We start from the raw sequence: 25,519 nt of genomic DNA on the forward strand, positions 1-25,519 counted from the left end.
GTCCACGAGCTGGCCCTTGTCGAGGGGCTCGCCCGTGACCGAGTCGATGAGTCGCATGGGCCGCTGGCCGGTTATGAGCTGGTCCTTCATCGAACTGGCTAACGAGGCCGCAAAGTTGGCCGACGTCCGGGGCAGCCGCTTGCAGCCCAGCATGTCTGCCATTATGTTTCGCAGCGCGCGGGCCGAGCGGCGGTCGTCGCCGTAACGCTTGCCCAGCGTCATGTAGCTCTCGGACTTTTCGCGTTCCTCGGTGCGGCGCCGTCGGTCCTTGTCTTTCTCCATGCGGCGTTTGGTGTCGTACACGATGGCCGCGTTCTCCGACTGCAGCCGCGACATGAGGCGATCGCGATAGCGCACGAACTTGTTCTTGTTCTTGATGGAGCGGTCGTACGGCGTGTTCTGCCACGGGTCGACCTGCAGTTTGCTGGGCTGCACCACCGAGGCTTGCCAGCGAGGCGCGCCCAGATTCTCTTCGTCGCCCACGGGATTCTCGACGTCGTCTTCCGAAAAGCTATCGTCCGTGTCCGAGTTGTCGTAATGGTCCAGCGTGTCCATGGCCTCCTGGTCCGAGAAGTCGCTCTCGTCATCCGAGCGGATCATGCGCAGCATATCCCCGTTGTCGCGACGCCGCTTGTTCTTGCGCCGCCGTCGGTGCTTGAGCACGTGCTTGAGCACGGCCGCGTCGACGGCGGCCACCGTCTCCTTCATGGTGGGAGGCCGGCGCTTCTCGGGCAGCCGCCGCTGCAGCAGCTCGCCGGCCGTGTTCGGTTTCGGAGCGGACAGCGCGTCGGCCACCATCTTCTCCGACACCGGATCCGTGCCCAGCTCGGTCACGCGCACCGCCCGCGCCTCGCGGCTATTGTCCTTTCGCTTGAGCGGCTGCCCGTCCGGCCCCAGCGGCGGGGAGGACGGCTTGGGGGGCTTCTTGACGGACACGACCACGCCGGTCTTGCTCTGCACGGCGCCTTCCTCGTCTTCGGCAGTGTCCTCGTCGGTCTCGGTGTCGTCCTCGACTCCTTCCGAGCCAGCGGGAGCCCCCTCGAGTCTGCGCTGCTTACGCCTCTCGGCGCGCACTTTTCGCCGCTCTGCCTTGGCCTGTTGCTTTAGGGTGGTTTCCAGCAAGTCGTCTACCGAGACGCCTTGCTTCGCGGCCTGCTCCTCGCTGACGAGCAGCTCTTTCTTTGCGGCTGCCGCGTCGGCCGCAATTTCCGCGTCCAACTTTCGCTTTGTATCCAACGCTACCAGGACCTCCGGATTGTCCTGTATCATCGGGGAAGGCTCGAACGCGCGGGGCTCTGGGACAGACTCGACCATGTCACGAGTCTCCGACAGCTCCTTGACGCGTTCCGCCTGGGCGAGAACGTTGTCGTTGAACGACTCGACCATTTCGGCCACGGCATCGGTAGCCTTTGGGTCGAGGTCGACCACGATCTCCCCCGCATTACTCATTCGCGTGCTTTTGTCGATGACCACTCCCCCAATTACACACACCGTAAGTGGTTTAGCGGCGGCGCTGCTTGCGAGCCGGCACGACCACGGTGCCGCTGGTTTGCTTGTTTGTCGCCGTTTCCGCGGGGGGTGCCTGCGGTGCCTTGTTCCGCACCACTATGCGCCTCAGCCTGGGCGTGCGGCCAGAGTACACGGCCAACGCGTAACTCTCCAACTGTGCTACTACGATCTCGCGGATTTTGGTCAGCGCCGCGACCTTGGCCTCGGCGTCCTTTTCCGACTGCACCGAATGTAGGGCCTGGCGCAAAATTATAATTATGGTTAGGAGAGGTCGTAGGCGTTCGGGCGTCGCGTTAACCTCGAACATGCTTTCCAGGACCGACGCTGCAATGGCCTCGGACGAGTCTCCGTTGGCCATGCAACGCAGCAGGACCTCGTACACTATGTCGGCCAACTGATGGTCCATTGTCGCCATCTCAGAAGGCTGACGAGCGAGTGTTTTTAAAGACTTTGCGAGAAAGAGCAAACAACATTTATTCATTGACGCATGACAGATTGGGCGATGGTGGTGTTGATGAAGTTACTCAGCTCTAGCTCGCGGTTCTCCTCGGGCCGCATGCCGTTGCGCATCGCGTCGTACTGGCGTTTCAGCCGTTGTCGTTGACGCTCCGTCTCCTGCTTGAAGAGCGTGGCCGCGTTGAGAGGCTTGCCTCGGTGCAATGCCCGAATAGTCGTCTCTTCCTCCGAGTCCGTGTTTATGGGGTACGGGTTGGTCGGCGGCTGTTCGGGCAGGAAAGAGACGGCGCCCGTGCGTTCGGCCCGTCGCCGCTCGCGCTCGCGCCGCCGCTGCAGTTTCCGCGCCGTAGTCGCGGCGTTACTTCCCCCGCGCGGGTACAGCACCTCCACGTCCACGCCGCCGTCGGCTGCGCGCTTCACTTTGGGCGAAGGGGGCGAACCTCTGTCGAGCGCTTCGGCCACCGCGTTGCCCGAGGGCACGTATTCTTCGGCCAGTCGCGGCGTGATGATTGTGCCGCCGCTCGCCGTGTCGGGCCGCATGTTGATGCTGAGCTTGGTGACGGGCGTGCTGTACAATCCCAGCTCCGTGTCTTTGGCGATCTCCTCTTCGAGCGTCGGCGGCCGCTGGCCCTGATCTTGAAGTTGTTGTCGCCATTCGCGCTTCATCATCTGAGCAAACACGCCACCCGGGGCCATGGGGTTGCGGAAACACGAAAACGGCGCCTGCACCTTGTACAGCAACTTGTTGGCGCGGTGAAGATCGCGATTGCGCACCATGTCCCGGAACATTGCTACCAAGTGGTGCGTCGTCATGTGCGGAGTGCGCAACGCTTCGCGCGCTGCCTTCAGAACGCGGCCCTTGCCGGCACTCTCGTCGGCGGCCACGAACGCAGCAAATTGATGGGGCACCATTTCGTCGAGCGTATAGTGGTCTAGCACTTGCTCCGAGATTGGGCCCAAGAAGTAGCGCGCCTCAAGCCGCACCACGTTAACGAACGCGTCCAAATCCCAACGCCGTATCTGCATCACCTGCTTGTTGTCTGGCCCGTTCACGATGGCCACTTGCAAGTTGCTACGATTGCTGTTCTCGCTGTTGCCGGTCTCGTTGTTCAACACGGAATCGGGCAGCTCGCCGGCCATGGCTTGGCGCTGCTGCTCTAACTGCATGGCCGCTACTACTCGGTGGCCCGCGTCGTTAGAGTACGCCCCCAAGTTGGGTGCCTGTTGCTGCTGCAGCGGTGGTTGTTGCTGCTGCTGCTGCTGCGCTAGCTGCTGCTGCTGCAGTTGCTGCTGGGACCCGGCCAGAAACGCGGCAGCCATTTGAGCCAAGGGGTTGCTATCGGGCAGCAAATTGAGCGGTGTCATGGCAGCCTGGGAAGCAGTCACGGGGCTCGGCGTGCCAGGCACTAGCGGGGCCCCCAATGAGTGCACCGTGGGCACGACTACTTCGGGCAATCGCGGTGGTTGCTGCACCGGGGGTGGGATTACTATCTGCGGCGGCGGCGGCGGCGGCTGCTGCGGCGCAGGCGTTGGCGCGTGCCCCAGTGCTGCTGCCGCCTGTTGTTGCTGTCCGGCCAGTATGGCGCGGAGCAGCGGTTCGCTCGACTCGATCGCATGGCGCGCGGCACGGTCTCGCTCGCGCCTACGTCGTCTGCGCCGTCGGCGACGATCCGAACTATCGTCCGACGACGACGCAGAGGAGTAGTGCCTATAGCGGTGTTTGCATCGTCGTGTTTGCTTGACGCTGCGCCGATGTCTCGCGCCGTCAACTTCGTAACGACGGTGGCCCCCCATCGCTAATGTTAGGCTTTTCTTCCACGAGTGAAGTACCACAATTGAACGCCGCGTCGACCATGCGGCTGTAGCTGCCAAACTTTACTGCACATTCGAACACGTGGCGCGGTCGCAGGCCGAAACGAGAAACATCCAGGCCTACGTACTCGTGCACCACTTCCCAAAGTTTATCGGGATGCTTAAGTACGTAGCCCGGATGGGCGCTGCGACACCACTGCAACATGGTGCGCACACACTGCGCGCTGTCGACCGTACTCGGCGGTGGCGGCGGCCGTTTGGCGTGGCCCGCATTCTGCCTCGAGCGCTTGGTATGCGGCGGCTGCGGCAGGCTGTCGTTGCACGACGTCGGCAGTCGCGCAGTATACTTTAGCTCCACGACTGCCGTCTTGACTGCGTCAAATAACATTTCCAATCGCTCGCCCCAGCGATTCACTTGCTGTACCTCGGGTTTGGGCATTTCGCTCGAGTCGAACGCGTACAGAAGCAGCTCCCATAATATCCGAGCGGACGGCGGATCCATGCCAGCCAGAGCTTTCACGGCGCCCGTAACTCCTTCTTCGCACGCGGCCATGTGCATTGCGCTACTGCCGGCGTTAGCAACGGTCATGGCGTCGGGCCAGTTGCCGCCAAACACCACGTACACGCCAACGGCGCGAATCCAGTGGTCGCACTCGCCCGGCAGCCAAACGCCGTCGTTGCGCGCGGCACGCATCAAGTCCGGGAGCCGCTTGGACGCGTAGTGGCGCGGCAAATACACGGAAGCGGCCGGCCGCCCGTCGCTGAGACTGTGCGAGCAACTGGCGGCGGCGACGACCGTAGCCAGCGACGGCGGCGCGGGCGCGTCGCCTAAATGCACCTCGCTCACGTGCTCCTCCTGCGACGAAAATTGTATTCGTTTTCGGTTACCGTTGGCTCCGCACGCTTCCTGCAGATGTGCGTTCACCTCTTGGATATAGGCGTTGAAGAGCTGGCCCGGATACGCGTATTTGCGCACGACGTTGGAGCGCGCCTCGTTACCGAGATGATGCGTGGCTGCCACTACAGCCAACCCGAAAGCAAAGTGTTCGCTCGGCGGCTTGCGAGCGGTGAGGAAGTGGATGGCGCTATTGATCCAGCCGCGACTCATACCTGCCACGAGCCCCTGAACTGGCAGCGCAGAATCCGACGGAGGCAGCGGCACTCGCTGGTAGGCCGCGTAGCGCGACACCAGAGAATTGATGAGCGCCATGAGATAAGTGTATCTGTCGCGGATGCAGCCTACCACAATATCGTTGGGACCCAAAGGCACGGTGACGCTGCCATCGCACGAGATGAAGGGCACCTGGCATTTGGTCCACACGACCGTGCCCACGAGCCAGCGAAAGTCTTCCCACTGCGCTTCTACGGTAGGCAGAAACGGATACTCGTTGTCGTGAGGGTTCTCAATCCACTGCAGGAAAGCGAGCACGCGCACCCAGCCCCACGGATTGCCGGTCCCCGTGCCCAGGCAATGGCCGAAGTGCTTACGCAGCGGCAGATGCGAGACCACGGAGCGGCGCACCACGTTCGAAGGGGGGATGCGCGTCACCGTCACCGCGGTCCCCGTGCGAGACGGCCGCGGTCGAATTCGGTGTTCGTACACTACCATGGAAAACGGGTACTTGCACTGCAAACACAGGGGCAGGTCGAACGGATCTCCGTGCCGCTGCTTGTTGAGAATCAACGGGGAGGTCTCGCCGTACGCGACGCGATTCACGTAGCAATAGGTACAGGCCAAATTGTGCATGCACGGGTAGACTCGTACCGTTACTGCGTACGCGTTACACACGGGGCACACGCTCTCGGCCTCGCAGCCGTCGGGCATTGGCGCGTGAACTTCGTCGCGCGACTCCATGACGGTGAGCGGCGCGAGCGCGTTCACGGTGGCCACGGCAAAGTCGTCGTGCATGTATTCGGGGCCGGCAAAGGGCGCGGGATCGTCCTCTCGGTACGTGCGCGAGCGCCTGTTTCTCTTGACGGGCTGCAAATTGGGCACGAGTCGGTAACTGTCCACTGCGAATTGCGGACACGCTATCCCGCCGGGCGGTACGCGGATCTCCTTCTCGGTTGCCGTGTACGACCGCGCTCCAAACATGACGCCTTCCTGTGGCATGCGCAGCACGCACGACCAACACAGCCACTTGTCTCCGCTGTACTCGGCACCGACCGTAGCCGGACAACACTTGCATTCTACGCAAACTCTGTGCCACGGCAGTGGCTTGAGCGTGAACACGTCATGCAGCGTGGTTCCTAGCGCCTCGTCGTAAAAGTGTCGGCGTTGGCGCTCGGGAATGCTGGCTGCGATCGCCTCGAGACAGACGCGCAAAGACGTCGCGTCCACGTCGCCCGGCTGCTTTCTTTCGTACGTCACTTGGTCGGAATTTGTGTGCATGCCACCGGACGCGTCGAGCACGCTGTAGCTCGGAAGCCCCGCTCGTTGTTGCTTGCTTAGGTACATCATCGACGTACGCATATAGTGGCGCGTAGCGATAACGAGCGCCTGGTACAGTGGGTTGGGGAATACTGCTTTGCTCTTGGCCACATTGTAGAGTGAAAGGCCTCCACCCGGTCCACCGACAACCTCGATCACGAGCTGCACGCGCGGGTCGATGGGGTCGATCGTGTAGTGCAGGAACAGGGCCCTATCCACGTTGCTGCGTTGTCGTCCCGCAGGCGACAGCGACCGACGTCGCAGCGGGGGCATAGTTGTGTCTCGTGCAACACGACGCGCGAGAGGGGGCCGTGTTTGTGACCGAGCAGGAGGCCTTTCTAGGTACTTTCTCACACACAGACACGCATACGCCGACGTGAAAATCTTTATTGGTACGTTGTATGAAACCTCTTGCTGTCGTGTCTATCGAACGCATCGTCACGCTTGCACCGTTTCAACGTAAGCACCACCGTCGTGGGATCCATGCACGTCGACGGCGGCGTTATGGGCTGGACGTACGGCGGCAACCATTCTCGGCCTATGTCGACAGAGACGGCGAGTCGGTCTCTGCTGAGAATGTAGTGCGTCTTGCTATCGCGATGTGGAAACTGGGGCAGTGCCTGGTTCGCCGCTTTACAGAACGCCGCAGTTTCGTCTATCGCCTCCACGAGCGACGTGTTGTCGGCGATCGCGTTGCACTGCGTCAATTCTGAAAAATTCTCGTTGGCACCCGACAAGACTCCGTTGGCGTGCACCCACCAATCTGGCGTGGCTTGAAGCAACACGCTGGCCGCGATGCGAGCGCACCGGGTCTTGATTTCGTTTTCGCGGCGCGTAGAGTTGTGCGTGCTCAGGGCGGCCAGTATACAGTACTCTGCCTGAGAGCACAGCTCGGCGGCGATCCACGAGTCGGCGCCTATGGTGGCCGAATCGCGCCACGCGCTCACCGTGCGCACGCAGCAATCGAGAACGTTCACCAACAACATTTCCAGCCCGTCAACGGGGTGTGTGGCGCGGCGGCTGGCCGACAGGGCTCGCACGGTCGGCAACCGCGCTCCGCCGAGCCAGCCCGTGCGCGTGGAAAAGAAGGTGCGCTCGCACGGGTTCGCATCTCCTTCGTCAATGATGGTCTTGGCCGTCGAACCGAGCGTTCCCAGAAAGCGGTACTGAGCCGCACTTTGCCTGAGCGTGCTTTGCGCCTTGTACGTAAATGCCAGGTCGTCCCACACACCGTCTCGGATGAACACCCCCACCGCACCGATCGAGAACGGATTCGCCGCGCCGCCAGGTCGAGCCCACTTGGCTAACAGGTTGTACAGCTCGTCGGGAGTAACGAAACGCATCCGGCTCTCTATGTGATCCTTGAGCACGTGCACGGGCTCCTTGTACACGACGCCAATTAGCGTCGCTAATCCATACGTGTCGCCGCGCTTTAGAAATTTCAAGGGGCGTCCTTGTTGCCCGGTGACACCTATCAGCTCGTTCCACACCTCTGTCCGCGCGAGACTGCTGATTGCCAATGGCAAAGTAATTGCTTACTCGCTCCTGTAACGATGCCGTGGGGAGTGTCGAAGGACGCACAAACTCGTCTATGAGGCATTGCCTAATTACCCTCGCAAGCCGCAGGTAATCGTCATGTAGGAACGAAATTTTCTCTTTTGTTTGACGTGGGTGCCCGCCCACCGCGGAAACATACAAAGGGGCTCGCGTTATGCATACTCACGGCCAATTAACGATGACTATCGTGTACGAGTTGCCCGCTCGCAAGCTCTTCAACTCTCCGTGCGGAGGCCGCGACGGATGTTGGCTTCGCCACTCGGAAGCGTGGCGGCGCGTTCGCCGCGTCATCGGTCAGGGGCTGAGACTGGTCGTCGATCCGGACGACGACCACCTCGTCGACCGAGACGTCGTTCCCGCGGAAGGCACCGTGATCTATCCGTGCATTCTCGTCGACGGGACCGCGTCTCGCTCCCAAGCCAAGCGTCTGGCCGAGTTGGTAACGCGGCACAGCTGCATCTTTCAGGTGCACATTGTCAACGTCGATTGCGCAACACACAAGAGGTACACCCTGCGTCTGGTCAGGGCGGCGCTGCAGACTCAGTCTCCGGGCATTCGCAAGCTGCGCCTGCAACTGGTTACACTCAACAGTCGCGTAGACTTTGTTTACGCGGGTCCCGTAGTGCAAGCTGACTACGTGCAATTGGTGGACGTGGTGGCAAACGACCAAATGGCCCACACAATTGTGGCACGCCTCGTCAAGCATGCTTGCGTCGGCGTCACGTCTCGAGGCGGAGATCTGTATAACGTACCGCCACATCTCCGCTTGCTTTCGGCACACTTGCACAGCGACGACACCTCGTCCCTCGTGCAAGCCCTGTACAACGCGGGGCACTCGCTTCTCCGTCTCGAGGTATCCTGCGTCAGGCGGGACCCCTGCCACGAGCTAGCGTCAGCCATTGCCGCGTCGTGCCTCAAGCTACGGTCGCTCGTCGTGAACGCCTTCTCCATGGACCTGCACGCGGTAGTGGGCGCGCTTCCCCGACTCTCGCGCATAAGCGTGCAGCTCCCGCACTCGTCGGCCAGGGCCGCGGTCGACGCCGCCTTGAAACTGGCCGGCGAGCTAGTGGCTCTGCGCCCAGAGTTACGAGACGTGTACCTCAAAGGGCCGCCTCTCCAACTCGACCCGACGCCAGGCAGCAACTGCGCGGTGTCTACCTGGCTTCTGCAAGTGCGCGCAGCCATGAGCGCCCACAAACTCCAAATTCCAGAGCGGCACCCGGCAGCCGTCGAAGCCGTCACCGCCGTCAAGTTGAGTGGTGACAGCGACAACTCTATGGTGACCGTGTCTCTGCGCTGCCGCATCGCCTCGTCGTCCAGCGTGCACATGGAGGTCGCGTTCCACCCTCTCTGGGGACGAATGCCGCAAAGTGCGGCACACAAGCTGTCGGCCGCTCTGCACCTCGCTACCATCGGCGACGCTTCGATCTGTTCTCTGTCCGACCTTACCGACCGGGGCATCACGGCACACACCCGCGAGGACCGAGACGTTCTCGTTCGCTGTGCGAGCCTCTGCAACCGCCTCCACATCAGCCGAGTCACTCCAGCGGTCCCCACGGAAATGATTCGAGCGGCCGCGCGCAACCGGGGGCTCCGCGGTTTGCACGTCAAGCCCGACACGCTTCTGCCCACACAGGTAAAGGAAAGGTGTTCTCGCGCAGCGAGACTCGGTAACTGGTTGTTGTTGCTGTTGTTTCAGGTTGCCCTCGTGACTTCGTTTCTCAACAACGCGGTGCTGTGTATTCCGGACGCCGAGCCGTTCCGTCCTCTGGTGTGGCGAGAGGTGGAGGCCAACCCTTGCCTGCTGCCCAACGCCGCGACATCCCTGGGCTTCCGCAACTCGACGTTCTTGTCGTCCGCCGTGGACGCGGTCGTCTCCTGCGGCAGCAGCCTGCATTTGCGGGCCGACAGCCGCGTGCTGCGCGTCGGACTCGCCTGGTGCCACGAGCCCGAGTTTCGCCACCGCGTGGCACAGCGGCTGAGCGACTCCTTGGACCTCGACTGCGCGGACGTGCTGTGCGTCCGCTTCGAGGCTCTCATGCGCGAATCCACGCCGCCGCCCAGTTACGAGGAAAGCGTGCCCGCACACGTTGCGCGATGGGGATTCGATCCCACGGTGCCGCCGCCCAGTTACGAAGAGGCCACGTCGTCTTAGATGTACACAATAAAGATTCGTCTGTTTGCAATGCAAAACAATTTCCGCTACGTCAACACTGCGCTGCCCAAGGAACAGGCCTCGGTGCTGTTTCACTCGTCCAAGTACGGCTACGGCGGTCTCGGATTCGCGTATGCTGCGCAGGCCGTATTCGACGTGCTGCTCAACGCCGCCCCTCCTGGGGAACCCAAGCGCAAGGAGCACGGGCTCTGGTGGAGCTGCCACGCACAGCCCGTCAACGCGAACGTCGTGAACGTGCAACAGGCCTACACGAATTGCACGACGGGAGGCCCCGACGAGTGCCACCGCTTCCCGGAGCTACTGCTGTACAGTTCGACCGTGCGCAATACGCGGCAGAATTCCACGCTCGTCACCACTCAACAAGACGCCAAATCTACAGAGTTGTACAGCGAGGTGGCGCGGCACTGTTTCCTGCCCGCGTTTTCGCGTCGGTTCGTGTAGGACTTTCTTTCCCTGGCGGTCGCTCACACGCAGAGGGCCGTGCTGCGGCCAGCGTACGAATTTCTCACTGCGCAGCAGAACAACTTTGACGCCAACAACTGGATTACCACCGACCCCAACGCGGCCAAGTTGACGCAAAGACGAATAGCGCCCGCCGGGTTGAGCACGCCCCTCTACGACGTCAGGGCGCGAGTGTTGTGCTCGCCCAGCACTACGCTGCCTTCGTTACAAGAGTACGTCAACGCCGTCCTCAGGAACAGACGCGCAGTATCGCGTATGCGGACTGGCCAACGTGCGTATTGAAATGCCAGGGTTCCCGACCGGGGACTTTCTGCCACTGAGCAACAATACCGACTGCGGTACCGTACCCGTGATACTCGCGCCGGTGGAAATCTGGGCGCTGTGGAAAGCCGTGTTGACCGGAATGTGAATAAAGAGAGAGACATTACACGAGAACACGTGGGCCTCTTCTTTTCATCACATACATACACACACATATGCAAGGGTAAGAAATACAAACACACACTTTATTCATTCTACACCTCGACTACGTCCGGTTGGAGTTTCGGCTGTTGGTGTGAAGGAGGCTTGTGGTGTTGACAATGTGAGATCCCAGATTCAGTGTGCTGGTGGTTGCCATGAGTGCGCCGAAAGCTATGCTGCTCGTGCGCTCGGGAATGTAATTGCGGTTATTGTACAGGTAGCCAGCGTTAGTGCCGAACGTGGTTGCCGACGATACCAGGCCGCCGACGGCGCTGGCCAAGGGGTACTTGGGGAGCATAGATTCCGACATGGTTGCGCACCGCGTATACGAAGGATCGTATACCCACCGCTGTAAGGACCAAACGTTTTATTGAGGACACGCCACAATCGCGGTGGAAAAATTGGATGGCGGAGGTGGTTATTCAAGCGCCGTAGTTGGACAGCATCTGAATGACCTTGTTCTCGGTTTCGTTAGCGCCACTGAATTGCAGCGCGTTGCAGCCCAGCGTAACAATGTCGCCGCCAACGATGCTGCTCATAAGTACTGCGTTAGAAGTAGTGTTTCGCACGTTCTCTGGCAGTGTGAAGCACACGCCCAGGGAGCCGATAATGTTGGCGGCCGAGGCCAAGGTGCTGTTCCACAGCGGAGTTCTGTTCTGTAACTCGAAGTCCATGTCTAGCCTGCCCCGGTGACAAAAACGCACGCCAATGGGCCAAACGAGGATCTGTTTTATATAAGCGGCGGCTTGGGGTCAGTGGTAGTGGCATTGGCACGTCGTTGCCAGTTTTATGGCTTGTGCATGGCGGCTGCCGACGACGGCGACGAGCTCCAGCACGATCTTGCTAATCGACGAAAACATTTTCGTTATTGGACGAAATGCCTCGACCCACACGAGCAGTACACGCCGCTACACTTGCGCGACGAGCCACTCGAATTGCAGATGCGCAAAATTTTCCAGGTTACTACCCACGGCAAGTTTGCCAGTGGCGATTTGCTCGACTACGAGGTCGACCCGGAGCCGCCGCCGCTGCGCCGTTCAACCGACGCGCAACGACGTTCCGTGTGCGCGTTGCTCGACGTGTCCGACGACGATCGCTACAGCGTGACCGACAGTAGCGTCATTACGCGCGCTTCGTCTCTGGTCAGCGTGGGTAACGACGATTACTGGGCGGACCATTTGTCGGTGCGCAGCGCGGCGCCGTCGACGTCGGTGATCGTCAAGGCGACGCCATCGCCACCGCTTGAAGAGATCGTTACCGAGGGAGCCGCGGCAGTGTGTAGCAATAGCAATGCACCCACGCCACAAATCGAGGAACTCATACGCATCGCCAACGAGTCGGGCTACGAATTGTTGCCGGTGCGTTCTGTTTCGCGCGTATCAAGCTGTGCCTCTGAAATGGATCGTTACGACATTACACGATTGGCGCGCGAGCAACTGTTAGGTGCCACGCCATCCCCGCCTCGCATTGCTTCCTCCGCAGACGAGGCAATGCGCAGAGGACTGGGCGTATGGGGGGCTATGGACGACCCTTGGGCTTCGAGCGTTTGGCAGCGCGTCACCCCGTCTCCCGCGGCGTCGTCGTCGCCGGCCGAGGCTGCGCCGCAGCAATCTCAGTCGATATTAGCGCCGCCCCAACCTTACGCCCCGCCGTTATCCGTCCTATCGCAACCGCTAACGCAAGCCCCGGAACATACACTGCAGCCAGTACCCCTAACACAGTCAGTACCCGTAACACAGGCCCCACCGGCTCAACTCCCAGAACATACCCCGCAGTCAGTGCCCCTGCCGCAAACGCAACTAGCATTTCCGTATGCTTCGCAGCAGCCAGCATCCTTTACGCACGCCCCGCCACAGCCCCTTATGCACGCTCCACCGCAGCACCTTACGCACGCCCCACTGCAGCCCCTTACGCACGCCTCACTGCAGCCCCTTACGCACGCCCCACAGCAGCCCCTTACGCGCGCCTCACCGCAGCCCCTTACGCACGCCCCACCGCAGCCCCTTACGCAGCACCCACCGCAGCAAATGCAGTCACAGCAAGCTGCATTCTTTGCGCACCCCCCGACCGTATCTTTTGCACGGCCTCCCGCTGCACCAGAACTTCCGCAGCCAAAGTCTTCGCAACCCCCCGCAGCAGTCCGCACTGGCGTGACAGACCTCTTCTGTAGCCCCACGAGGGCTGCCGCTCCACCGGACACAGTGGGCATGTGGCATTCCACGCAATGCCCGCCTATCCCCGTACCGGGCGCTAGTGCGTCGGAGCAGCTGCAGCAGCAACTACCTTGGGCCGAGCAACCTATCGTAACAGAGGCCGACAACGAAGAGGCTACGTTCGACGATCTCATACGCGCCAACGAACAGTTCATCACTACACTCACTACCTGGTTCCCATACGTGGCCAACGAGGACATTCTGCTACAGTTGGCCGAGGTAGAGGATACACTGTCGCGTCTAGAAATTGTCAGCGTGCTCGTTCAAGTCATTCTCAACCTCGTCATCTTCAAGATCATCGAGTGCGTGCAAACGCATTACACGTACAAGATAGAGAAAGTGTATGCGCACCAAGGCTTCATGGCAAGCTGGCTCAGCGACGAGTACGAATCTTTCGTCGCTTCCATCACGGCCTTCAACGCCGCACTGCGTGAAATGTTCACCAAGCTCTCGTACGAACCGTACCGCCGGGCGGCCGCCGAGAACGAGGCGCGCTGGTCCGGCACGAGTGCGTCCTTCGTGCGTAACCACTACGACCCCTTCAACCTCGCCAAGTACATGATGCTCGACGGCATGCTCGAGCAGCTTGTCGTGCTTATTGCGCAGAACATAAAGTTCGAATGCGAAGACGATGACGCGTGCGTTTTCGATTACGGCGGCGTAAACAAGTGGGCCACCAGCGACCCCGACGCCGAGGAACTGCAGCTCATGAAGCTGCTCGGCATGGACGGCGGCATCGCCGACGAGCAGCGGCGCAAACGGCGCAGAGCCATGCACCGACGCCGTTTCGCCGTACACACGTACCGCACCCTCCGCGCCATGCCCGTACACGCCACCAAGCGCATCCTATTAGACAACCGCACCATAGAAATGGAAATCAACAAGCTGGTGCAAATGCGCCTGTGCGACAACGCTTCCTTTGCGCCGCTCTTCAAGCCGCGCGGCTCGCGCACTAACGTAATGGAGTCGGTGCCCACGATCCACCTGGTCGGCTGCTGTCGGGACTACGCAGCCGTCGCCAAGATTGTTCGCAGACTCCCCCTGTTTGCCACGCGCGGCCTCTGGGATCCCAACCGTGCCTACGCGCGCGGTACGTCCACCCTGTTTGCCTCGATGGTGAGTTCCATTGCAGGGCACGCCATACGCATAGGACTACGCAAGGCCGAGTTTGACTGGATCCGCCACTACGTGTGGAAGCGCACGGGCAACGGCGCTTCTGCCGGGGCTGTGCCAGACAGGATTGCCATCACCTACTACGACGAGACCGGCTGCGAGCCGGGCCCCGCGCAGTTCTCGCGATCGCCCATGGGCGATTTACAAGCCGTTGTATGTGAGAGCGATATCAACAACATGGCTTGCATGCATGCCTACACGCTAGGCTGCATCTTTGGCCCGAGCGTGCACGACGCTAAGAAGTACTACGACGTGCCGCTCGTGCAACTCGGAGTGACGGGGCTCATGAGGGATAGGATGTTCTCTGACTGTGACAACATCGTAATGATGGTGCGGCACGTCCTCACTCTCGTCCAGGTAACTTCCGAAGAGACGGACCTGTGGTGCAAAGCCATTAGCGAGGTCTTACCCGTGCTCGGTCGCAGCATCGTCGATTGGAGCGACAACCAATGCGGCCGCATCCAGCGTCTCGAATTTTTGTTGCAAACTCTGCGGTACGCGGTCAATACCTACGACATTACCAGACACTTTAACATGTTTGTACAAACTCGTGTCGGCCAGGACGTGGTCTTGCGCGTATTTCGCCATACGCGTTTCTGGTCCTTCATCAAGCGCTTTGTGCCCGACAAGGCAATCAAGGAATACGACGCCAAGCACCCACTGCCGCCGAAGCCGACGCCAAGCATTGAAGCGCAGTCCCCAAAGAACGAGGACGAAGGCATTCCATTACCACCCCGGAAAAAGACGAAAAAGAAGAAACGCTTGGGCGCCGCTAATCTGGCCAACATGTTTTAGCGCTTTCTATTATTATGACATTTACAGCGAAAAAAAATAAAGCATTACGGCAAACAATGCTATTCTTGTTTGGAAATAAAAGCAAATTGTGATTCGAACTGGTTTCTGTCCATCCTCGACTTTGGCACGTTTGTTGGGCTTTCGTACAACTGGGCCTGTATTTTTGGCAGACATTTGGCTCCGCGCGTAATATCGTATTCCGTCTTTTTCGGGACACCTCTACAGTGGTTGTGGGAAGATAGAGGACATATTTGGAACAAAAGCCGTGTCGTGCACTGCCAACAGGTTCAGTGTCTCCAACCGTTACACCAATGTGCTGCTTCTGTCTGTAAGCAACAGCTTTATACACACATAGAACGCCAGTGAGGCCGCCGACAGGTGTCGCCAGATCACGGATAGTTCAAACGAAAAAAGCTATTTGCGTGAAACTAGTGTTAAACTGTTCCATTCCACTCCTAGAATAAAAAAAAATAACGCCATGTGTGGTTACGAATACAAAAAATTTTGTTTCGCACCGGGATTCGAACTCGTTTCTTGTACGTCTCCAGGGTTTGGCCATTTTTGGTTTCAGATTGCCGAATCTTGTGTTTTTGCGGCTAGAATTTGGCATTGCAGGGGTGTTGTGGTCAGTCTCGTCTCGCGGACAATTTGGAAGTAAGTGCTGGAGTACTGAACGCATGTGTTGCCTACAGAGCCGCTTCTTAGCGCGGGCAAGTCAGTGCTCTTAACCACTCCCTTATATACTGAGCGCGGAGCTGTGACGTCACGCCGGCGGAGTCGGCCGACAGATGCCGCTACGCGCCGCGCGCTACACAGACTGCGATGGAGTTTGAGCTCTCTTTATTTGCCTTCGCTACACTCACGACATTGGGGGTTGCTGCTGTCGCCTCCTAAAGCAAGGCTTGCCTTTGCTGAGTACATTTGTATAATACAATATTAGGGCAATCAAGGGAACGGCAATGCTGCCTCCAATGGCGAAAATGTTTGGGATGTGGTTGAAGGTTTCGTCGGTCGCGTCCTCTTGTTCCCGCTCTTGCTGCGGCGACGAACCCAAAGCAAACAGGGCGTGCGTATAGATGCACTGCCAATCGCCCGCCGCACAGGTCATCCCACCGTGCATTTGTCGATAGAGTTGCTCGTTGAAGCCGCCGACGGGTTGCTGCGCTGCTTTCACCCATCGCTGCGGCGGCAGGTTGCCGACGGAGGTAACCGTGTCCACTGCGCGGTACAGATTGGGCGACACTTCGTACTCGATGAACGTGGTCACGTTGCCTCCGTCGCGGTTGCCTTCGCTGAGGCAGTTATCGTGAACGTGGCCGCGGGTATCGATTGAGTACGGGTGGTTGAGCCACGTGAAAATTTTGCGTACGGCGTGGTTGTTGCACGAGTCGAAACGCGGCGTGTCCTTTACGGGGTCCGCGAGAATAACGTCGGGCGTGGCGCAGTAGCCCGGGAAGTTGTCGGGCATCACTGCGAAGGCTTGTCGGCCGTTGGCAATAGCGACGCCGATGTGGTCCTCGAGTTGCATGCCAAGCGCAGACTCGAGAAAGTCGTAGTTGAGTTCGGCCATCAAATAGACGATGCCCAATTGCTCGTAGTCCGGCGAGAGGCCTACGTAACCGATGCCTTCGGCCGAGCGGTAGGCAAACGACACCCGACACACGATGCGCATCGGGTCGCGAATTTCGTACAGGCCGGAGCGAGTGATGAGTCCGCAGCGTTCCCCGGTCTGGCCCCCGCGCAACCCGCGCTGCAGAAGCAGACTGTCCACGTAGAAATTGGTAACGTCGGTGTAGCGTTCCCGGAGCATTTCGGCCTCGCGTATCATGGTGGTCTGTGGCATGTTCACTTTCCCCGAGCGACGTAAGCGCACGTGCTTGAGCACGGCGGTCGCAAGCATAGTTCGCAGTGAAGTGAGATCGTGATCCAACGTCAGGAGCGTCGCGGGCGGCTGTACGTCGGGACCGTTGCACTGCACGCCAATCGATCCACTAAGCACGGAGGCCCACTCGCTGCGCACGCCCGGTCCGCGGCGAAACGTATTGCCTCTGAGCTCGATGCGTTCGGTGCGCCCAAACACTGTCGAGTTTGTGTGGCCTGAACGAGGCATGATGCCGGCGTCGTACACTCGCCGGGGCACAAAGTCGAAGCCCAGCGCACGCCCCATGAGCCGCAACGTCTGTGCGTACATGTGTTTGCTAGGCATATCGACGGCGGGCAAGTACACGTTTGTGCGCGGGTCATCGGCGAGGCGAGGCGACCCCAATTCTACGAAGCCTCCTAGCTGAAACGCAATCTGAAATTTGCGCGCTACCTCCGCGCGGGGAAACTTTCGCGATTCGGCCCGGCTTACCACGCGTTGGTTCGAGCCGCAGAACACGGCCGCGTTCCACGCGTCGGCAGCGCGGGCAGCCAAGACGTCCATACTGCCGTGGTCGATGGGTGACATGGCCGGGTCGTACACTACATCGTAGACGAATTTGTATTGAGTACCCATATCCGACCGCTTGGCGATTGGCACGGCACTGCATGCGGTGCCCACAAACAGCACGAGTAGAAATGCGGTCGGCCACATGGTTCACCTGTGTTGTGTGTGTGTGTGCATCGATGTGTGCATCAATGTGTGTCTCTGTCACGCGCGGTTTTCACGCGTTCCAAGGAGAAGAAGAAGAAGAAGCAACAGCTTTGCGGATATCTGTCTTTATTGGACGCTTCGACACATTACTAAGGCGTTTGCCAGCTAGTGTACACTATGGCTTGCGTGGAAGTGCACATGAGGCGTGCGCATATGTACATGAGCGCACAAGAAATGACGTGCTTGGGTAGGTTGTGAAGGGGCCGCGCGAAGGCGCCGACCACGATCACGAGCGCGATGACGAACATGCCGCCGATATCGCACAGCATTAGAGATTTCGTGGACGCGGCCACATACATGGGCAGCATCGAGGTGTCGGTAATGGTCGTCAACAGAAAGTGCGCGCCGGTCGCCAACACCGCCAGGAATGCTAGTACCCAGGCCACGCGAATCATCCACCAGTAGCGCGTCGCGAGGGACGTCTCCGGGGCGTCGGCCGCGAACCAACTAGCAAAGCCGCTCGACGGCACCGCCTTGTTCGGGGCAATTACCACGGTCGGCCCCGATCCCGCGTGGGGCGCGTAAGCCAGGACTCCGGGCTGCGCCCCGCGCGCCGCTATCGCCGCCATGGCGGCCTGAGTGGTATGGTCGCCCGGGCCGTGTGCCTTCCTGTACGCGTTCATGGCGACGGTGTGTGGTTTGCACGACAGGAGTTACCGCGACGGTTTTCACAGCTGTCCCGAGGCGTCCAGCTCGTCTTCGACGAGACGCCGCGCTGCGTAGCGCATGAGGTTGTCGTGCGCGGCCGCCTCGCCGCCGCGCGGGTGCGTGGCTGCCATACGATATCCCTCGGGTACGTCAGCGTAGTACTTTGCGTGCGCGCGTCTAGCCAATACATCGGTCAATATCAGTGTAGCGCCAAACGTGAGCACGGCCCACGCTCCGCCTAAAATGCCCACTGCTTCGGGCCCCATTACAAACATCACGACGACGATCGTTGGGTAGCCTACCGAATCTTTATTTTTCCGACTCGATACAACACTAGTGGTTTGTAGAGCGCGCCCAGCGACTCCGGCGGTTCGTCTGATGTTCCTCGAAAGCGCCTCCAGTACGCTGGTGTATAACGTCTGCCATCACCTGTCTCGGCGCTCGATACATACTCCACGCACTGAAGCCGCACGCCAGCATTGCGGCCGCACCGATAGCCATATTCTTGCCCGATACAAGAGACTTGCTTTCCGTCGGCGGCACGTCCGTTTCCATGGGTGCGTAATGGGGAGGAGGAGGAGGCACGACGTGGCCATCCATAGGCGGGTACGCCGTGTATTGCGGGTGTTCCACGGGAGGCTGAGAGGGAGGAAGAGTGACTCCTTTCACTGCTTGTGGCGGCAGTTCGTTACGAAGCGGGGAAGGAGCCATACCCGTGGTTGCGCCGAAAGGGCTGTGTACCAATACTTCGTCACCTTTCGTGGTTAATGGCTGATCATCGCCGGTGTCGGAATCGAACTCTCCGCTCTGGATACGACTAGCGTACGCCTCGTACATGGGCAACACGTCGGCCGTGTCAAGGTTCGCGGCGCACTCTGGAAACACGGCCTTCGTGTTGAACCAGGCGCCGTCCTGCAACACGTACATGTAACCGTTGTCGTTGTACCACGTAATTTGCTGCGTCTCCGTATTGTAGAATGCATCGCGCAAGTAGTTGTCCCACTTCGTGTCTAGTGTATCGCGCGCGCACGACTCGGCCGACGGCGGGAACAACATGGTATTGAATAGTAATTGATAATACGCGACTCCAGGGTCGCTCTTGTTTGTGGCTAAGCTATGTCGTCGCAATAGCAGCGCCTTATTGGTTTTCCACAGTGTGATGCACACCTTGTTAGCGAGGACCAGTGCCGCTTCGTCGTCGGTGAGCAGCTTCACGCGAAAATCCTGGCCGGTGAGAAAGTCCTTGCCCGAAATGGAACGCTTGCGCATTTCGCTAAACACGTGCTCCGTGGCGTCCGCGATGTATTTGTTCACGTCCGGTTGCTTGTTGCGGTCGTAACGCGGCACGCTGATCCGCTTAACGGGGTAGTACTTGTTCTTGTTTGTGTGCCAATTACTAATGGCCAGATACCGCAGGTACAGGCGCACAATCTCCTTTGCCAACCCTACCGACAGGCTCATGCCAGGGTAAAGCACGCTTCTGCGCAGCGCGGAAATGTATTCGGGGTCCGCGACGTTAAGCATGTCTGCCGGCACGTCCCAGGACCAGAGCAATTTGCGAAACTCGGGGTCCGCCGGGAGCTTGTCCCGCGCCCATTTGTCGTTGGGCGCTTTGCGCGTTCCACGCTGTACGTGGAGTATATAGCCAATCGCCATTTCCTTTCGAATACCCATGGCTGCGGCGAAAACAAAGAACGCACCGGAGGCGGTCGTGCGACGCAACGTGTTTATTTCACGTCACCGGTCTTAATCTAGGTCTTGGCGCGGTTGCAGCCGGCCACCACGCCGATGCGGGCTCCTCGCGCCCCGCGGGACCCGCTGCTGCCGCTGCTCGGTTGCTGCCATTTGTCGCGCGCCCAGATGCGCATGAGGCCGCCGTCCTGGTCGACCGAAAACGGGCCGTACCGCTTGCCCGCGTCAAAGCTGACGCACCGCTCGAACATGTCCCGCTCCACCTGGGCGGCAAAGTAGACGGTGCCAAAGCGCGCGTAGAACTGCGCCGCGTAGTAAGCAGCGACCGCCGTCAGGTCGCACACCGGCGGGTAGACTACCTTTCGGTCTTCGTCGTGGATGGAAAAGGTTTCGGCCACGCGTAGCCCGTCCAGCGTGAACTGCATCGAGCGCCGCCAGTATAGCCGCCCTCGCTGGTGTTGACGACGATGGAGCGCCGCACCATGTTCTCGATCGAGTTGCAGGCCACGATGAAGCGCTGCGTCTCGCAGATGCCCGACCAGAGGCAGTCGTGGAGCCAGGCACAAGCCACGTCGCTCGACTAGTGCACAAACGCAGACAGGCCAATGGCGCGTGCCTTTTCCGAGAACTCCTTGGCGTAGTAGTTGACGATGGTGGGGCCCACGCACCCGACTGCCTGGATTACGTGTACCTGCATAGAGCACGGAAACGTCGCGTCAGAAAAAAAAGCACCGGATCGCGGGGACTTACCGGGCTCGCCTTGGGCTCCCGAGTTGACGAGAACGGACAGCGGGCAGCGCGGGGCAAGCGTCTTCATGACCGAGAACGTGGTAGTCTTCCAGTACTCGCCCATTTCCACGGCCGTAGCAAACTTGCGCGGCGTCTCGCCGAAGCGCTCCGCGAACGCGTCGTGCGCCTCGCGAATCTCGCGCACGGAAACGTTCAGGTGGTACTGCGCCATGAACGTGTCGGCCGTGCGTGTGATGGCGCGTCGGTTGTGCAGCAACAACTCTTCGTCCCCCTTGAGCATGCGCAGGGCGAAACGCTCAAACGCACGCACCGTCCTCTTGGTCCAGGGCGACGGAAACGCGGCGCGCACCCGCTCGGCCGACACGCGTCCGCCCAGCCAGTGCTCGACGACACGCAGAGGAAACACGTCTTGCCCTGCAGGTATCGGTACGTGGATTCGGGCGCGCGCACCTACCAGCGAAACATGTCCGTGCGACACACGATCACGCTGCGCACCGCGTAGCACGGGCGCACGCCCCTGTACAGTTGGCGCAGCATGCCCTTCTTGTGCGACAGCATCTCGGCCATGCACACGTTCTGGCGCGAGCCCGACATGGCGTTGCTCGTGATGGAGCCGCTCCCCGCCGCGGCCACCACCTTATTGGCGCCGCCCGAGCAGTCGCAGAATGCCGAGCTCGACGAGTCGACGAACGCCGCGCTGGGACCTCCGCCGCCACGGTTGCGCGCCACGCTCATCATGCACATGCTCGAGTTGACGAACTGTCGCGCGTCGAGGTGCGTTCTCCCCCCCCCCCCCCCCCCCGCGCGGTTGCCGCCCGGTCCTCCGCCACTCGCGTCCGAGCCCGTCGTCATTGCCACGATCATGCTCGCGATCTCGCGCTGCAAGTCTGCGTCGCCCCCGCGGCGGAACGCCACCAGCTTGTTCAGTATCGGGCAGTAGTTGCACAGGCGATAGGCCACCTTGCGCCGCTTGGCCGGCGCCGAGCTTACCGGCAGTCCCGCGCTCGTGTACGTGATGCGCGAGTGCATGAGCGCCTGCAAATTGCAATCCTTCGTGTACTCGAGGCGCGCGCAGGGCGGCCGCACGACCAGCAGGTCCGCGGTGTATAACGTGTGCGCTTCGGCGTGGCGCTCTTCCAGCGCGCCCGCGGCCCACACCAGAGTCTCGGCCGAGCGTTTCTACTGCCGCCGCTTGACGCCGAGTAGTGAAAACACCATATCTGCATATAAAGGCATTACGTGGCGGAATCCCAATTCTACGTACGCGCAGTGGCCCGGACAACTGGTGGGCTCCTGACTGCAAATATCGCACACGGCCCAGTCGTACATGCTGGGCCCCAAGAAGGCCGGTGAATACAGGCGAGCCAACAGCTCGGTGATGGCCACGTCGCCATCCTTGGCCAGGTCGTACACGCACCGACACGTGCGTCTCACCTCCTGGTCCGTAAACACTCCAAGGGCGAGCCGAGTAACGGGGGGCGCGTCCCCGACCACACCTCCTCCCATGATGTCGCCAGAAATGGGGTTGCGCGCGCTCGGCGCTCAGACAGTCCTTCTAATGACGGAACTGTGGCGGTTCCTCTTACTCGTTGTACTCCTCGCGGTGGTGACGCTCATCAGAGGCTGCTACCTGCTACACACCGCTACCGCCTACGCCCGGTCCGCGTTCTGGGTGGTACTAGTGTCGTTGCTCAAGAGCGCGCTTCGACTGGCCGTCACCTGCCTGGGCATACTGTTGTGTACCGCGGTGCCGTTTCTGATACTGTACAAGCGGTGAGAGAGCTTTTCAACCGCACCCGTGCTGTGTGCGCAAAAATGAAATACAGAGTGTCAAAATTCTCGCTCTACACCCCCGACGGCACGCAGCACCCGCAATGCACCGGTCGATTTGTGGTGCGGATGCTGGCATCTGACTATGAGTACTATTACAAGAATCAGCGCGCGCACGTGCAACTGCAGCAACTGGACAAGCTCCACGACGGCGAACACGTGTTCCTGACTCGGGTGCCCGCGTGGTTCGTCCGCAATGTGGAAGACTACGTGGGCATACGTCTCTCCGCCGCCGTGTACAAGGAACACGCACCGCTAACCTTCTCCTTCCACGTGTCCTTCCAGTGCGCCGTTCACCCTGATTTGCTGCGGAGCTCGGTATACGTGGGGACTTTCGACGACGTGTGGCAGGTGTGGGAGACGCGGGCGAACTCGGCCGCAGTGGTCTCTTGGGCATGCAGGCATCGGGTGGAGAAGCGGCCCCTGCTCACGGACGCATTTCAGGGGTGCGACGGAAACGCCGACGCGTGCGCCGCACGGCTGGCGGAAATCATCGAGGCGTCTACGTGGATACCAAACCAGGCCAACCACATGTGCACGTACATCATGGGCTCGCTGCTGCAACACCTGTGCATGCAAAATCCGGGTGCGCGCTGGGTGAGCCCGGCCGCGGGCCTCGAGACGAACGCCAAGCACGTGTGGCGACTGGACGCCGAGTTGAGCGTGTGCATCGAGGCGTTTCAGTGCCGCCGCTACGACCACAAGTATTACGTGCAGGGCGGGCTCAACGACGTGATTGCGGGTGACTACATCGCCAAGCAGTGCGGCGACGGTTGCTGCAGCGCCGTGATGCTAGATTTCGTTTCAATGTATCCAAACATGGTGCTCCAATTTCAGTTGGGAGCGCCCCTGCTCCCCGCCGCCATGGACGTGTGCACCCGTGCGTTCGCTCTCCACCCCGAGCACAAGAAGCGCATCAAAGCCATGGCGAATATTTCTATCGGTTACACGGGCACTTACGACGACTCGAGCTCGATGCTTTCGTGGTTCGTCAATAGATTTACATTTCAGCGCATCACCCAGGTGGCTCGCGACACGTTACTGGGCGTATCCAGTGGAATAGAAGAACGATTCGATCAAGTGCGCATCGTCATGCATATTACGGACGCAGTGCTCTGTGTTCGGCGAGACGACCAACGAGTCGACCACGCTTTCTGGGACTCGGTGGTGGAATACGTGAACAACGAGCTCCTGCCGTCCATCCTGGAACGCATCGGCGGCGGCCGAACGATGCAGCCTTTCATTATAAAGATCGAGAAGCATTTTCAATACGGCGTGTGTGTGCTCCGAGCACAACAATACATGGAGGTTGCGGCCTCCGCCAGTGAATAAAGATGTATATGGTATCTCTGTGTGGACGCGTCTCGTAGAGGGCGGCCCGGACGGAGCACTTTCCGCGGCCCGGGGCGTTCTAATTTCCGCGCACTGTCGCCGATATGCCAGTTTATACGCAGCCCAGGGATGGACGATATCGACAATTTGTGGGGGAACTTGCTGAACTCCTTGTCGGCTTCGCAATTCTTTCTCGTCTACCCCACCGGCTCAGGCAAGACCCGCAAAGGAGCGCTGCTGATGTACAGGATGCTGCGCCTCGGCTACGTCACGCGCGTCGTAGTTATCGTGCCACGGATGTCCCTGAAGGCGGACTCGGCAAAGGATTACGCCGCCGTGTTCGACGAAGGACATCGGCACCGCAACGACTACACGCGCGTCGTAAGCATCATGACTCGCAAGGAGTTTGTGCGGCACACTAATTTGCACGCAACCACCAACCCGGAAGAAGTGTACGGCGTATTCGTCGATGAGTTCCATACGCTCATCTCGCGCAGCTACCACACTGCCACGCGATCGCAGCTGCAGCCGGTACCGATGTCGTCCATCGACAACGAAGACATGGACGAGGACGGCTACAAGCAGCGGGCCCGCTCGGCGGTGCGTGCGATGAACGAGAACAATCGCTGCATTTTCGTGTGTGCCTCTGCGACGCCCTTCTTTACGCGATTCGAAAAGGAGCTCAACATGTGGGTGAACGTGTTCCGGTCTTCTTCGGACTCGAGCAAGCTCTCTGCAGAGGAGCGCCACGCCAGTAACATGGCCTTTTTTGCACGGCGGCTATTGATGCCCGACGAGACGTTTCTGCGAGTGCTGTACGACTCGCAGCTCCTCATTGTAGGCGACGAAGGGCCGCCGGGGAGGCCGGACATCGTGAACCTACGCTCGCACGTTTCGTCCGCAGACTTCCCGCTATCCTATTGCACGTGCCGAAACGACTGCGGCCGCACATCTTGCATCGTGGCCCGCGTGCTACGGCAAATGGAAGAAGGCACCAAACACTTTGTGGTGGCGTACCGTTATGCCGTGCGCGACGCCATTCTGCACGCTTTGCGCGACTACGAGACACCACACCGCCGGCATCAGCAGCGGCCGCAGCAACAGAAGCAGCAGCAGCAGCAACAGCAAAAGCATCACAAGAAGCACAACGGAACGCAACGCGCTCGAGCAGCGGGCAGAGATCTCCGCGGCGAAGTGATCAACGCGGTGCGCAGACAACGCATGCCGGGCTGGAGGCTTCAGTTGCAAGTGATGCGCATGAATGGACGAGCGGCGGTTGCATCCAAACAGCAGCAACAGCAGCGTTACTGGCCCACGGCGGACCGCGAGCCGTCGGCTGACAACAAGCAGCGATGGCGGCGCAGGGGCCCTAAGCGGAGAAGATCGCAAGAGATCCCCGACTCTTCGCTGACCATTGCCAACCGCACGTTCAGCGTTTGCATGCCCGAAAGCGGGAGGAAGCTGGACGTGTACTTCATCAAGCCCGAAGACCCGACGCCGCTTGTCATGGCAGTGCGCGACGAATACAACTCGCGCGACGACTGCGTGCTCGTGACAAACTATTTCTTCTGCGAAGGCCACACGTT

The sequence above is a fragment of the Amblyomma maculatum genome, chromosome 1, assembly GCF_055883805.1.
Source record: "Amblyomma maculatum isolate TAMU_Amacu chromosome 1, ASM5588380v1, whole genome shotgun sequence".
Classification (NCBI taxonomy): domain Eukaryota; kingdom Metazoa; phylum Arthropoda; class Arachnida; order Ixodida; family Ixodidae; genus Amblyomma; species Amblyomma maculatum.